General features: G+C 40.8%; 4 non-coding genes across 4 annotated transcripts; all 4 read right to left on the minus strand.

The window, feature by feature from the left end:
- Nucleotides 1–688: 688 nt before the first annotated feature.
- Nucleotides 689–762, minus strand: trnat-ugu (transfer RNA threonine (anticodon UGU)). The gene has a single exon. It is a non-coding gene; the product is annotated as a tRNA-Thr (tRNA).
- An 851-nt stretch (nt 763–1,613) lies between these two features.
- On the minus strand, nt 1,614–1,702 carry trnar-ucu (transfer RNA arginine (anticodon UCU)). Its single transcript is given in 2 exon segments — nt 1,614–1,649; nt 1,666–1,702. It is a non-coding gene; the product is annotated as a tRNA-Arg (tRNA).
- A 1,789-nt stretch (nt 1,703–3,491) lies between these two features.
- On the minus strand, nt 3,492–3,565 carry trnat-ggu (transfer RNA threonine (anticodon GGU)). The gene has a single exon. It is a non-coding gene; the product is annotated as a tRNA-Thr (tRNA).
- A 6,969-nt stretch (nt 3,566–10,534) lies between these two features.
- On the minus strand, nt 10,535–10,608 carry trnat-ugu (transfer RNA threonine (anticodon UGU)). The gene has a single exon. It is a non-coding gene; the product is annotated as a tRNA-Thr (tRNA).
- Nucleotides 10,609–12,341: the final 1,733 nt, after the last annotated feature.

The raw sequence follows: 12,341 nt of genomic DNA on the forward strand, positions 1-12,341 counted from the left end.
GATAGATAGATAGATAGATAGATAGATAGATAGATAGATAGATAGATAGATAGATAGATAGATAGATAGATAGATAGATAGATAGATAGATAGAAACAGTTGATAAATAGATAGACAGACAGACAGACAGACAGACAGACAGACAGATGATAGATCTCATCAGTTATTGGCAGTTAGGTAGTCTGAGTTAAATGAGCCCAGTTAGAAGTCTGTATGACAGTCTGATGCAGAGTTATAAGATCACAAAGTTTGGTCCAATGTTAAGTCTATGGGATTTTTCCGACGGTCCCGGGACGTTTTTTGTAAAATCGAAAGTCGGATCAGTCAGAAAAGATATGGCATACCGAGTCAGAACAGTTTGGAGGTCTGGTGTGAGTTTGGTCGTCATAGTTTGAAAGCTCTAGGAGGAGATAGATTTTGAATTTTAGTCTCAGAAGAATTCATATTTCTTATTCTTATTTATGACTAGACAGGCGCTTTGACCAACTACGCCACAGCGCCAACGCTGAATAGGAGGCAAGACGTTTTTGCACACAGAGACTAAAAAAAGACAGCAAGTCTTAAAATGGCAAAAGAAAGAGGTTGTTTAACTCTATTTGTCGCACTATTCATTACGCCTCAAAGCTATACAATTTCATAATTCATTCCGGAGAGCTCTATAAAACAAGCACACGCACCACCTGGACTAAGGCGCTGCTGGGATTTGAGCCCAGGATCTCCTGTTTACAAGACAGGCGCTTTTACCAGCTAAGCCACAGCGCCACAAAACTTCGCAGTAAGAGACATTAGTCCGATAACAAAAATCGAAGAAGAAAAAATAATACACAACAAAAACAAGCATGTCAGGATGCAGAAAATGCTGACAAGACAGACGCTGTCTTTTAGAGTCTGGATGATCATGTCTCAAACCTGACCGCTAACCTGGCCTCTGTTCAAGATCAAAGCAAAAAATGCATGAATTTATTTTTATTTAATCTATCCTAAATCATGTGTTGAGTGTTTTTTGGAACCTTCAGTTTCATTACGTCCAAATCCAGAGTCAGCTCGGAAAATGGAAATCAGGACAAACATATGCTATCGGCCATTGAAAGAGTTTCAGATCAGAAAGCCACTCTCCCATAATCTGAGGGAAAGGTGCAGTTTGGATTTGAACCTAGCACCTGCTGTTCCCAAGACAGGTGCTCTGGCCAACTTAGTCTTAACACTAAAAGAAAAAACCTCTGGATACGATACTTCCAAACGCAGTTTCATCTAAGACAGTGGGGGGGACGCAAAATTTACTGTGCTTTCTACTCAGTTACTTTGCACATGCATAAAGAGGCTCTTGTACGACAAATCCAAAAGGCATGATCATAACAATAGGTTGCAGTTACTTTTCCCCAAAACCACAGGTTGCCGACGAGTCATTCCTCAAGCCCACTAGGCCCAACACCGTTTTCTAATCTCCCTTATTTAAAACAGCTCAATTAAGTCATCGGCTTTATTGTAGAGTACCCCTAGTATCTGAGCCTGCACTGCGCAATGAAAGAAAGAAGCAAAACGGGATGGACAGATGCCTAAAATGTTAGAAACGCACCACACCTTAAGTCAGTGAAGAAAAAGAGTAAAGCTTGCAACTCTGGTGGGACTCGAACCCACAACCTTTGAAAGGCTCAGCTCACAGCCTAGAAGTCCAATGCACTATCCATTGCGCCACAGAGCCTGAGTGATCTGCTTCCTCTAGCACTGTTGCACAGAAAGCACTTTTTAGTACGCTCTGGCGCATGAATGAACAGCCAACTGTGGACAAGGAACTGCTGGGATCCAAAGCCAGGATCTCCTGTTTACTAGACAGGCACTTCGACCAACTAAGCCACAGTGCCAAACGACCTTGACAGGGGTTAATTGTTTAATTTCAAAAAATAAAAAAAAAACTAACAACGGTAGCGCTGCATGTGGGAATGTCTGGACTTGAAATATTAAAGTCCAATTGGTTAGGCATTACCACACTATGCTATATAAAGCCATCGTCCAAAGCCCTCTTGAACGAGCAGCGTTCTTAAGGATTTGAGTTTTGTTAAGAAACCGACTGCTAAACATCCCGCTGCGTAAACACTCGTTACTCTTAACAAAAAGCAAACACAAAACCTGAACATTAGGCACTGCTGGAATTTGAACCCAGAACCTCCTGTTTACTAGACAGGCCCTTTGACCAACTAAGCCACAGCGCCAACACTGAGTAATACGTAAGACGTTTTTGCACACAGAGACTAAAAAAAGACAGCAAGTCCTAAAATGGCAAGCAAAGAGGTTGTTTAACTCTATTAGTCACACTATTCATTACGCCTCAAAGCTATACAATTTTATAATTCATTCCAGTGAGCTCTATAAAACAAGCACACGCACCACCTGGACTAACGCGCTGCTGGGATTTGAGCCCAGGATCTCCTGTTTACACGACAGGCGCTTTGACCAGCTAAGCGCCACAGAAATTTGCAGTAAGAGACATTTGCCCGATAACAAAAATCAAAGAAGAAAAAAATAATACACAACAATAACCAGCATGTCAGGATGCAGAAAATGCTGACAAGACGGATGCAGTCTTTTAGAGTCTGGATGATCATGTCTCAAACCTGACCGCTAACCTGGCCTCTGTTCAAGATCAAAGCAAAAAATGCATGAAATTATTTTTATTTAATCTATCCTAAATCATGTGTTGAGTATTTTTTGGAACCTTCAGTTTCATTACATCCAAACACAGAGTCAGCTCGCAAAATGGAAATCAGGACAAACATATGCTATCGGCCATTGAAAGAGTTTCAGATCAGAAAGCCACTCTCCCATAATCTGAGGGAAAGGTGCAGTTTGGATTTGAACCTAGCACCTGCTGTTCCCAAGACAGGTTCTCTGGCCAACTTAGTCTTAACACTAAAAAAAAAAATCTCTGGATACGATACTTCCAAACGCAGTTTCATCTAAGACAGTGGGGGGGAAGCTAAATTTACTGTGCTTTCTACTGAGTTACTTTGCACATGCATAAAGAGGCTCTTGTACGACAAATCCAAAAGGCGTGATCTCAACAATAGGTTGCAGTTACTTTTCCCCAAAACCACAGATTGCCGACGAGTCATTCCTCAAGCCCACTAGGCCCTACACCGTTTTCTAATCTCTCTTATTTTAAACAGCTCAATTAAGTCATCGGCTTTATTGTAGAGTACCCCTAGTATCTGAGCCTGCACTGCGCAATGAAAGAAAGAAGCAAAACGGGATGGACAGATGCCTAAAATGTTAGAAACGCACCACACCTTAAGTCAGTGAAGAAAAAGAGCAAAGCTTACAACTCTGGTGGGACTCAAACCCACAACCTTTGAATGGCTCAGCTCACAGCCAAGAAGTCCAATGCGCTATCCTTTGCACCACAGAGCCTGAGTGATCTGCTTCCTCTAGCACTGTTGCACAGAAAGCACTTTTTAGTACGCTCTGGCCCATGAAAGAACAGCCAACTGCAGACAAGGAACTGCTGGGATTCAAAGCCAGGATCTCCTGTTTACCAGACAGGCACTTTGACCAACTAAGCCACAGCACCAACACTGAGTAGGAGACAAGACGTTTTTGCACACAGACACTAAAATAAGACAGCAAGTCTTAAAATGGCAAGCAAAGAGGTTGTTTAACTCTATTTGTCGCACTATTTATTACGCCTCAATTCAATTCAGCTTTATTTGTATAGCGCTTTTACAATGTAGATTGTGTCAAAGCAGCTTCACATAAATGGTCATAGTAACTGGAACAGTCTGGTTCAGGTTTTAGTGTTTAAGTTCAGTTCAGTTTAGCTCAGTTCAGTGTGATTTAATCATTACTGAGAGTTCAAACACTGAAGAGCCAATTCATCGATGCGTAGCTCTACCAATCCTGAACCATGCGAGGCAGTGGCGACAGCGGAGAGGGAAAAAAAACTTCACCTGATGGGAGTGAAGAAAAAAACCTTGAGAGAAACAGACTCAGTTGGGCACGACCATTTTAATTTCTCCGCTGGCCAAAAGTCTTGTGCAGAGCTTCATTCGTCGTGGTTTAGGCAGGAAGATGGCCTCAGCGAAGACTCGTCTGTCCCTGGAGCGGCAGTGGAATCAGACTCATGTTCTCCACTCCCCACGACCATCAGCGCAGCAGCAGCTCAGGATATGGCCTGGTCCCGAATATGGAATCCTTGGGATCATCACGTCGCTGGTCTTGGATCCAATCAGTGACTCCGCATAATCTGAGGACCTCGGGATGAGTATCCCCAGGTGAAAATAGAGAATAAAGAAAAAAATTAGCATAGCTGCTGTTCATAGTGTATATAAGCAAGATGCAGAAGCCTGTGTGGAACCCGCTAGGTGATGCATTGAGTGTATGCTTTACTAAACAGATAGGTTTTTAATCTAGTTTTGAACTGGGAGAGTGTGTCTGAGCCTCGGACTAACGTCTAGGCTATTCCAGAGGGTAGGAGCCATGAAAGAGAAGGCTCGACCTCCTTTACTTGATTTTGCTATTCTAGGTACTACCAGATGCCCTGAATTTTGAGATCTTAAAGAGCGAGTTGGTTTGTAGCGAGACAGAAGGTTGGTAAGATAAACAGGAGCTAGATTATTTAGAGCTTTATAGGTGAGAAGTAATATTTTAAATTCAATACGAAACTTAACAGGCAGCCAGTGTAAGAAGGATAAAATTGGGGTTATATGATCATATTTTCTAGACCTGGTCAGAACTCTGGCTGCTGCATTTTGTACTAATTGAAGTTTGTTAATAGACGATGCTGGGCAGCCAGCAAATAGAGCATTACAATAATCCAGTCTCGAAGTAATAAAAGCATGGACTAGCTTTTCTGCATCTGAGATGGATAGCATATTTCGTACTTTAGCGATATTTCTCAGATGAAAGAAGGCAGTTTTTGTGACATGGGATATATGATTTTCAAAAGTTAGATTGCTGTCTAATATGACACCCAGATCTTTTATAGTAGAGCTAAAACTAACTTTGTATCCCTCTAATTGTAAATTGAGTTGCGAGATCTGCTGTGTGCAAGATTTAGGCCCAATAAGTAATAATTCTGTTTTGTCGGAGTTTAAGAGAAGAAAATTGTTGGTCATGCAGTCTTTGATGTCTTTCATACACTCAGTTAGTTTAGAAAGTTCAGATGTCTCGTCAGGTTTAGGTGAAATATATAACTGAGTATCATCTGCATAGCAGTGAAAGCTGATCCCATGTCTTCTAATAATGTCTCCCAGAGGTAGCATGTAAATTGTAAACAGTAAAGGGCCTAAAACTGATCCTTGAGGCACCCCATACTTTACTGGGCTGACTTGTGAAGGCTGTCCATTAATATTCACAAACTGGTAGCGGTCAGTTAAGTATGACTTAATCCATTGTGGAGCCTGTCCCTGGACACCTGTAGACTTTAAGCGATTTATGAGGATATTGTGGTCAATGGTATCAAATGCCGCACTAAGATCGAGTAAAACTAATAGCGAGACGCACCCTCGGTCAGCAGCTAAGAGTAAATCATTGGTTATTTTCACTAAGGCGGTTTCTGTACTGTGGTGAGCCCTGAAACCTGACTGAAACACTTCAAAAATATTGTTCGTCTGCAGAAAAGAGCATAATTGAGTGGAAACAACTTTTTCTAGTATTTTAGACATAAATGGAAGATTTGAAATAGGCCTATAGTTAGCTAAGTTGTTGGTGTCTAGTTGCGGTTTCTTAATAATAGGCTTAATAACAGCTAGCTTGTAAGAGTTTGGAACATGGCCTATAGATAAAGAAGAGTTGATAATGTTAAGAAGAGGTTCTCCTATAGCAGGTAGCAGCTCTTTCAGTAATTTTGTTGGAATTGAGTCCAGCATACACGTAGCTGGTTTAGAGCTATTTATAATTTTTACTAACTCTTCATGTTCTATGATTTTGAAGCAGTGTAGGTTATTATTATGATTCAATGAAATATTTACAGGATTTGGAGTATAAGCCGGTGCAGAAAGTTTGGCATCTCCTATTTTCTGTCTAAAGCCTTCTATTTTATTACTGAAAAATTCATGAAGTCATCACTACTAATTTGAGGTGGAGTAGTTTGTTCCAAGGATGACCGATTATTTGCTAATTTAAAGATGGTGTTAAATAAAAAATCTAGGATTGTTATGATTATTTTCTATCAGTTTGCGCAGGTGCTCGGTCCTGGCAGATTTTAGAGCCCTCCTATAGCTAGACATACTGTTTTTGTACGCAATTCTAAAGACCTCTAAATTAGTTTTTTTCCATTTACGTTCCAGGGCGTGGGTTGCTGTTTTGAGCGCACGAGTATGACTATTATACCATGGTATAGTTTTAATCTCTCTAGCCTTTTTTAATTTGATGGGTGCCACAGTATTTAGTGTGCTAGTAAAGATGGCATCCATACTGCTGGTTACTACATCAAGATCATTTGAGTTTGCGGGTGCATTACGAAATAGAGAGAGATCAGGTAAGTTATTTATAAATTCATCTTTAGTTGACGGAACAATAGTTCTACTAGGGCGGAGTATTGGAGCGGGTTTGCTGATTTCAGGTAAACACAGCTTATATAGTAAGAGGTAGTGATCTGTAATTTCATCACTTTGTGGTATAATGTCTACGTCAATAACCTCGATTCCATAAGACAGAATTAGATCTAATGTATGCTTTAAGCGATGGGTTGGACCCACAACGTTTTGCTTTATCCCAAGTGAGTGTATTAAATCCATAAACGCGAGCCCTAATGTATCATTAGCGTCATCTATGTGGATGTTAAAGTCACCTACAATTAGCATTTTATCGGTTTTGACTAGTAAGTCAGAAATAAAATCAGAAAATTCATTTAGAAATTTGACATAGGGTCCTGGGGGTCTATATATGGTGATTAAAGCGAGAGATAACATAGGTTTTTGCATAGTATCTGGAAGCTGAACATTAAGCGATAATACTTCAAAGGAGCTAAACATAAGTCCGTTTCTCTGTTTAATATTAAGGAAATCACTAAAGATTGATGCAACTCCACCACCACGACCAGTTTGACGAGCCTCATGTTTATATAAGAATCCTGGAGGAGTTGCTTCATTTAAGCTAATATAGTCATTTTGTTTCAGCCAGGTTTCAGTGAGACAGAGTGCATTAAGATTGTTTTCTGTTATTATTTCATTAATGATAAGTGCTTTAGGTGCAAGTGACCTGATGTTTAGGAGACCAAGTTTTACGAAATTTGTATTTTCACTTTCAACTGGTTTTTCTGGTTTGATTCTTACTAGATTTTTTCTGGAGCACACAGTACGTTTATTTCTTAATCTAATAATACGAGGAACAGACACAGTCTCTATAGGATTTGCCAGATATGCGTTACTGATGTTTAAGTGGGGTGAACAAGAGTCTAGGTGGCTATAATGTGAATTTTGTGAATTTTTACCTGCTAGTCAGATGGTGCGAAGTAATCTGGAGATGTTGTCCGACAGGAGTTCAGCTCCGGCTCGACTGGGGTGCAGGCCGTCAGGACGGAAGAGCCTAGGACGCTCCCAGAAAAGATTCCAGTTATTAGCAAAGAGCAATTTCTGTCTTTTACACCATGTTATTAGCCATTCATTCAGAGCTAAAAGTCTACTGAACCTTTCATTTCCTCGGCGGTAGGTAGGAAGCGGCCCAGAAACGATGATCTGTGTGGCGGGCGAGGTGCGTCGAACCATCTCGATCAGGCTCCTGAAGTCCTTCTTCAGGATCTCCGACTGCCGGAGCCCGGTGTCGTTTGTCCCCACGTGGAGGACAACGGCACCAGGGCTCTCGGCAGCGCCCAGGATGGTTGGAATCTGTGTAGAAATATTTCTCACACGGGCACCAGGAAAGCAGAAAGTACGTACTTTATTACCTTTTGAGGAGGCGGCACGGACGTGACGAACGATCGAGTCACCGATGATGGCCACATCGGGACCCGACTCGCGGAGAGGGGAGAAGCTGTTCTCCGTGGAGATCTCGAACACGGGAGGAGACGTTCTGCCCCGGGATCTGGGAAGCACCTTGCGCGGCTGCACCCAGGCGCCGTGGTAGCCGGGTGTCGGCGTGAACGATGCCTGGCTGAGCCGCGCCCCGGGTGCGCTGGGCCTGGACAGAGAAGGACGCGGGGTTGAGGTAGAGGGAATGATGTGGTTGTAATTTCCACGTACCTTAGATCAGGGGTTTTCAAACTTTTTCAGCTGAGGGCCCCTTTGTGTAGGGCGAATTCTTTCGGGGACCCCCAAAAAATAAATATCACGCCACCCCCTCAAATTAACAACTGTACTTAATTTTTTAAAATTTTATTATTCAATACATTTATATTATTATATATTATTCAATAAATTTATATTATTCACTATCTGGATTAATTTTTGTAAGATGTTAGTTGAGTTGACATGGTTTTAGTGCTTCAATCTATTGATCAAATCTTCATGCGCAGTACTCATTGTGGTCTGCTCTCACTGGATTCCATCAAGCCATATTTTGTGTGAGTCATCACGTTTACACAGTTTTCTATGCCATTTTTATGCTTTTTTTCAGCTGAGACTCTAAATGTATCTAAAGATTTAAAGCTTTGAAGTTTTAAAGAGTTTTGTCATTCATCAGCCTGTTAACAGTTAACTGTACTGTTGTAACTAGCAATACTACAATAGAGGCTGTAGTGGTTCAGTGTGTTTTGTTTATTTTTATTCCTTTTTTTTGTGCACATCATAATCTACTCAGGTCGACAATCCTGACTTACACTGATAAAAAATAATTTCCTAAATGCAATCTAGAATTGGGTATTCAAGTTCAAAAAGCCACAAATTTTACTTGGCTTAATTTTAGAGGCTTTGCTGACTTTAAAATGTCCATACAAGTGTGTTCTATTAATAATACTGAACATTACATTTAAATTAGTTACACAAATAAATATGGGAAAAAGTGGAACATCTTGAAAAAAATGCATTTATATTCAGAGTATTAAAGTTTGATCAGATATGTTGAGCTCCATTAAATACAGAGCACTAATACATTTTAATTTTTAATAATTAATTAGCCCTATAACATAACACAAATAGATACATTATAATTTTTATAGGCTATAGTGGTTTTATTCAGGGTGTATACAATTTAGTTTTTTTTTAATCATCCAGTTATGAACCAATGTAAGAGGTCCACTGCAGAGCTCATCCAGCTGTCATTAGTGTAACAGGAGTGAAACTGAGAACTCGCTGATGTGATGACAGCTCCATTCATTGTTATTGCAGCACTTTTTGCTTTACAATTTTAATATGTTTGTTTGCCATGCTGCAAAGAGGACCGTCTGATATTTGTACAATGCAAAGTGTAAAGCCTGTCGCACTTTGGACGAGGTGCAATGTTGTGCCGTGTCTTTAAAATGCTATTTTTTCCTTATGAGTGAAGCCTGCGCAAAGAGGCGCGCGCTCCGCAGCACCCAGCTGATCGATTACTTAGGAACGCAAGCCATATACAGGGAAGTGCTTCCAGCCTCCGATAATGTTCTTATTGATCATGTATTTTAACTGAAATATTGTCAGTAAATAGACCTGAGCATTCATTTAGTTGTTTAGCGTAAAAGAGGTAAGCGTAAGTGAAAGGTAAACGCCGTCAGGTGCGGCAGACAAGCTCCAAAAATCACAGGAAGTGCCCGGCCAGAAGCGCTTATTCAATAAAAGTACCCGTGCACAGAGGCGGGCCGCTGCGCTTCTTTTCCTGTTTCACAAAAGTGTCAACTGCATTTAAATGACATAAGTATAAAGCTTATTTTTTGCAGTACTTTTGAGCTCAAATTATTATAAAAAATATATTAACCTTCAGAATGATGTGGGACACAAAATTCAACCATGTGGGCCCATTGATTACCCCTTATCTAAAAATTTTTGCGGCCCCCCTAGCGCCATCTGGCAGCCCCCCAGGGGGCCGCGGCTCCCAGTTTGAAAACCCCTGCCTTAGATGATGAGGCGGCCTTAGCATTAGGTACAACAAGCAGTTGTTCCCGTAGCCGCGACCGTCTCACCAGAAGCGCCCGGATCTGGGACTCCACTTCTTCCAGCTCCAGCTCCAACGCCTCCATCGATGCTTCTCCTGCACACAAGGACAGAGACGAAAGCGACATTTTACGGGGTAAAGAGCAAAGCCAGTAAGTCAAAAGTGTATGGTAAAAGAGGTCGGTAGCTTTAGCTGACCAGCGGCGCTAGCAGGCTAAAGCTACAAACAACAGGCGGATGCTCGAGGGACAGACTGTTTTTAAAGCAGTTTTGTTTGTATAAATGTATTAAGGGTTTGGTCACCCTAAGTAGGAGAGACAAATACTTAGCGAATGAGGAAGAATTTTATGATTAAGATTTAAATTGCGAGTAAATAGCAAGTCCAAACTTCAAGCACACGCAGTGTGTGACCGAACGGAGACAGTGACGCCAGTGACGTCACTCGAGTGACGCCAGTGACGTCACCTCAAAGCTATAAAATTTTATAATTCATTCCGGTGAGCTCTATAAAACAAGCACACGCACTACCTGGACTAAGGCGCTGCTGGGATTTGAGCCCAGGATCTCCTGTTTACAAGGCAGGTGCTTTGACCAGCTAAGCCACAGCGCCACAGAAATTTGCAGTAAGAGACATTTGCCCGATAACAAAAATCGAAGAAGAAAAAATAATACACAACAAAAACCAGCATGTCAGGATGCAGAAAATGCTGACAAGACGGACGCTGTCTTTTTGAGTCTGGATGATCATGTCTCAAACCTGACCGCTAACCTGGCCTCTGTTCGAGATCAAAGCAAAAAATGCATAAATTTATTTTTATTTAATCTATCCTATATCATGTGTTGAGTGTTTTTTGGAACTTTCAGTTTCATTACATCCAAACCCAGAGTCAGCTCGGAAAATGGAAATCAGGACAAACATATGCTATCGGCCATTGAAAGAGTTTCAGATCAGAAAGCCACTCTCCCATAATCTGAGGGAAAGGTGCAGTTTGGATTTGAACCTAGCACCTGCTGTTCCCAAGACAGGTGCTCTGGCCAACTTAGTCTTAACACTAAAAGAAAAAACCTCTGGATACGATACTTCCAAATGCAGTTTCATCTAAGACAGTGGGGGGGGGGAGCAAAATTTACTGTGCTTTCTATTCAGTTACTTTGCACATGCATAAAGAGGCTCTTGTACGACAAATCCAAAAGGCGTGATCTCAACAATAGGTGGCAGTTACTTTTCCCCAAAACCACAGGTTGCCGACGAGTCATTCCTCAAGCCCACTAGGCCCTACACCGTTTTCTAATCTCCCTTATTTAAAACAGCTCAATTAAGTCATCGGCTTTATTGTAGAGTACCCCTAGTATCTGAGCCTGCACTGCGCAATGAAAGAAAGAAGCAAAACGGGATGGACAGATGCCTAAAATGTTAGAAACGCACCACACCTTAAGTCAGTGAAGAAAAAGAGCAAAGCTTGCAACTCTGGTGGGACTCGAACCCAAAACATCTGAATGGCTAAGCTCACAGCCTAGAAGTCCATGTTGACGAGGCTGGCTTCAACTTGGCGAAAAGACGTCGCCGTAGGAGAAACATAATAGGCCAAAGTGCCATCGTTACCATGCCGGGCCAGAGAAGAAGTCGGGCAAATGCAGAAGACCAGGCAGTATAGAAAATTATTTAGTTTTTTATTATAATTGTGATGCTTTTTCTGTTTGTATATCTTGCAGTGATTTCCTTTTGCAAATAAAGTCTATTGCAGCAATTCTGTGTCTGTATTTTTTTACATCAACTGTAAATTTTATAAAGCTATTTTTTTCTTTATTTTTGTATTGAACTTTTGCAGTAAAAAAAAGAAAATGCATTTACTAAACCCAACAAAATGAAAATGTAGAGAGTCTTAAAATATAGGGGCAAAGCTGACACATAAACTAATGCAGTTTCTGTAAATTTAACTGATGCTAGTGTTTTTATTGTCAGTGTTTTCTGATTGACTGAATGTGTCTGTTGGAAGAGAACATGTGTTAGTGTTTTGAAACATGTCATTTTGAAACATGTTTGTAGTGTTTTGTTAGACATAGTGTAGTGTGTTTGTTTATTATTGTATTTTGAAAAGTAGTTTAGAGGTTTAGTTCACAATGTGTGATTTTGAGCATGAAATTAACTGTTTTGTCAATTGTGTGTTTTAGGTGTGTTGGTGCGTTAAGAGTTTAGCAAACTTGTTAAATGTATTGAAAAAACTGTCATAGCCATTGCAAAAAACTGTAATCCATTTATGGTAAGTTTTATGTAGTTTGTGATTTTTTAAACGGTTTTATTGTACATTGGTTTACCGGAGAATACAGATGCCCGTTAGAATC

Source organism: Danio rerio, chromosome 22 (genome assembly GCF_049306965.1).
Source record: "Danio rerio strain Tuebingen ecotype United States chromosome 22, GRCz12tu, whole genome shotgun sequence".
NCBI lineage: Eukaryota > Metazoa > Chordata > Actinopteri > Cypriniformes > Danionidae > Danio > Danio rerio.